The sequence below is a fragment of the Calidris pugnax genome, unplaced genomic scaffold, assembly GCF_001431845.1.
Source record: "Calidris pugnax isolate Ruff unplaced genomic scaffold, ASM143184v1 scaffold47, whole genome shotgun sequence".
NCBI lineage: Eukaryota > Metazoa > Chordata > Aves > Charadriiformes > Scolopacidae > Calidris > Calidris pugnax.
The window spans coordinates 128201-131760 of NW_015090809.1; positions in this window are offsets into that span (position 1 = coordinate 128201).

Consider the following 3560-nt stretch of genomic DNA (forward strand, 5'->3'; position numbering starts at 1 on the left):
TCTTTTGAAAATAATACTTGCTGTATATACAAATGTAGAAGTAAATATACCAGAGCTCTTTGTGTATGGGTAGCAAAACAAATACAATGATCAAAATCTCTCGGATGCAATCAAATAGCTTTCCTACCCTCCTGCACACTGAATTCCAATAAAAAGCAAGACTAATTTTGAAAAGATTGCCAATGCGTTTGGAAGTCCATGACAAAGCTCTGTGTTCACCTTCTCAGTACTTCCTGAACTGAAACAAGTAACAAGTCCATCTAAACCACTGTAAATATTTGGAACTTCTTTATGGTTATTTCATCTTGCAGATGCAAATACAAATGAATTCTTGTACAGTTTTATCTTCTAGCCAGAAGAAAACCTTTTCTATCACCTATTCTATTGCGATTCTGTAAGACCAGTTACTGTGAGCAATGTATTAGAAAGAATAATATAACTTGTGTGGAAAAAAAATCAGTATTTAGTGTATCATCTTTACAGACTTCTCTACGTTACTCAGTGCCACTGCCTGCCCCGCCCCCCCCCCAGCATTAAAAAAAACCCAGACTTTATGGTGCTGCTTCTTGTTTCCTAGCTCCTGTGATCAACTGTTTCCAGTGTACTTTTCTATTTTTGCAATCACCTAAAACAAGAAAAAAATTAAATAGAGAAAAATAAAGAAAACAAGACCAGTTTCAAATAATGCTATTTTTTCTAATTCGGTATACTAAGAATATTTGTGTCTGTAGTAATAAAAGCACGTGAACTCTTTTATTACTAAAATTGAAGCTGCCCTCTCTTTCTGGAAATGTCCGCTTACATTGACAAAAGAATTTAAGGAGCTGAATGAATGCCACAGTAAACATATCTGTATGCAGGTATCTGAATACATGGGCAACATGCTAAGTGTATCTCAGATTTAAAGTGTTGCAAAATATCAGTCACAATCAAACACAATCAATCAAAGGCTACAGAAAATGATGACTCAATTAATATTTAATAAAGACATTTTGGTTATTACAATAATAAATTCATTTTTTTTCCTTAGCTCCTCTTCCTTCCCCTTTGCAAAATCTTCAATCGGTATCCAGAGCAATTTACTCTTCTATTTGTGTTTTAACAAGTTTGAAAAGAGCAAATCACTTTGAAACTCCAGAGAGATTGCACAGGAGCTAAATGTTTTCCTTGGCAGATAACAGGATACGACGGTTGAGGTTAATTTAAACTTAGGTGTATAAAAATAAGTAAGTGCTGCACTGCCATCTTAAATCTACAGACTCCTTCCAAAAAGACTGCCTAATTTAAATAAAGAATGTATAAGGTAAGGCATCAACTACATACCAAATATGGAACCAACATTCACTCTTTCTTTTTATTCATAAAACTTTCATTTGGAGCATCGGTGAGAATGCCCCCTGCTTTTTTTCCAAACCAGAACAACAAAACCTGATCAATGCTTAGGAGTATTCAGTGCTTATTTTGGAGTATCATGACTGGATAATTTTTATGAGTTTTGAAAAGTTTTGTGGAAGACCCTGAAACCCACTATAGCAGTCAGATCATTATTGCAGACTATTATGTATATAGGCTTAATCCAAATCCCATTTGAAGTTGATGGAAAAACCCCCATGGCCTTCAGAGGCCTTTGGATGAGATCCTTTGTTTCCAGAGATACGGCACAGCAAAATTCAAACCTATGCAAAAGGGAAGAGTAGACGACTACTAAACAACCAGTAACGCTAATCTTTTTTTAAAAAAGACTTATTTTACAGAGGACAACTCAAAAAGATGCTTATCTTATATTTGATAGTATACATTTTTAAAAGACAGGCTGCAAAGGCCCTGATTCTGAACATTCCATTCCTGCAGATCTACCTACGAATTAAGGCACCTGAAACAGAACTATGTTCTATTTTGGAGATCGTAAGCCAAATTTTAATGAAATCCTACTAGTACTGTGGTCACTAGGAGATTTAAAATACTCTACCTGAGTGCAGGAATAGCTGTGGAAAAAGTTCTGCTTCGTTCCTTGGAAAACCACAAATTAGCCTGCTTGCTAGTGAGAACTTCCAGGCCAGGTTTATTAGTGATTCCACAAATGTGGACACATACTACCTGAGTGAATATCTGGGTAGAGGGGGATTGCTCCAAAGCCCGTCAAACTCAACAGAATTCATCCTGTTGTGCATCAGGCAGAGTCAGATGCATAAACAAGTACAGATTTGCACAGCCAGTACAGTTTACACTACTATAAACTCGGGCCTTGCAAAAGTGCGTGTGCACTTGAAAACATCTACCCCGCCATTTTATATCTACCGGGATCACTCCGGTTACAAATGTCTATTGTGCTGGCTACAGGGATTTAAACTTTTTGTCTTCTGGCTGCAATCATACCCAATAAATGAACACCTATCTTTGCAAAAATCTAATACACTGCTATATGATCATATATGTAACTATAAACATGTTCTACAGTATGTCTTATTTGAGAAACAAAGGGAAATCATTATTTCTAAATTATTATATTTTTTTTTCTTCTCAGACCGGTACAGGCCCCACAAATCAAAATTAAAACTGTATGGCAGTATTGCTTTGTTACACACATTAGACCTCCACAGCACCCACCACTGCAGGGGGGGGAAGGAGGGAGGGCTGATTACCTGCACCTGTTTCAAGCTGCAAGCGACTGATGCAGTTAGTAGGAAAAAAAACCCATGCCTAATTAGAGTGCATTTCCATTTTCTCGAGGGAAGGTGCCACCATCAGGGGCCTGCCCGTGCCCTCAGCACCCATGTGCCCAGGAGACTTGGAAGGTTGCCCTGGGAGGCAGCAAGGCCCTGCCGAGGTTTCTCAAGCCTCCGGAATATGTCCCAACATCAAAAAATATACATTTTTTTTTTTTACTTCAAAAGAAATCTGGATGAAACAAGGCATTCCTTCCACCCCTCCTTTTACTTCTCTTTAGCTGCTACAGAATGCTTATGAATACTTGGCACGTACTAGGAGGGAGCAGTGCCGTACCAGCACAGCCACACGAAACGCAAGCCGGCCTTAAAGTCCTGTGTTTTCTTCTACAGGCCACCAAAATGAGAACTCTGGACTGTGCCCACGTCGGAGAGTGGGAACTCTGCTCCGTCCCCCTTCTTCTCTCCACCTCCTCCCTGCTCCCTCTCCTTTACCCACAATAAAAATCTCCCTCCAGCTCATCCACGCCCGGCAAGCGTTTGTCCGGAACAAAATTCCGGTTCACCTCAAAAAAAAAGTTCAGCCTGAATAAGGAGGCCACACGTTCCCGTTTTGTCACCTGGGAAAGTAACCCCTCGGGCCATAACCCATCTATTTTGTGTCAGAGGCTCCCCCCTGTCTCCCGGCCTAGCACGGACACTGCTCCCTGCCCAGCGCTCCCCATGGCTCTCGGGCCTAGAGCAGATCCACCTCTCCCTCCTGCTCCCTCCGCCTTGGCATCGCTCGGCAAAAGCCGTATTTTTAGTCGAGATAGGTGGGAGTTTAAGAATAGACTGTTCATTTATCAGCAACACCTTAAATATCCTTTCGGAGGATAAAAAGCCATTTGGAGG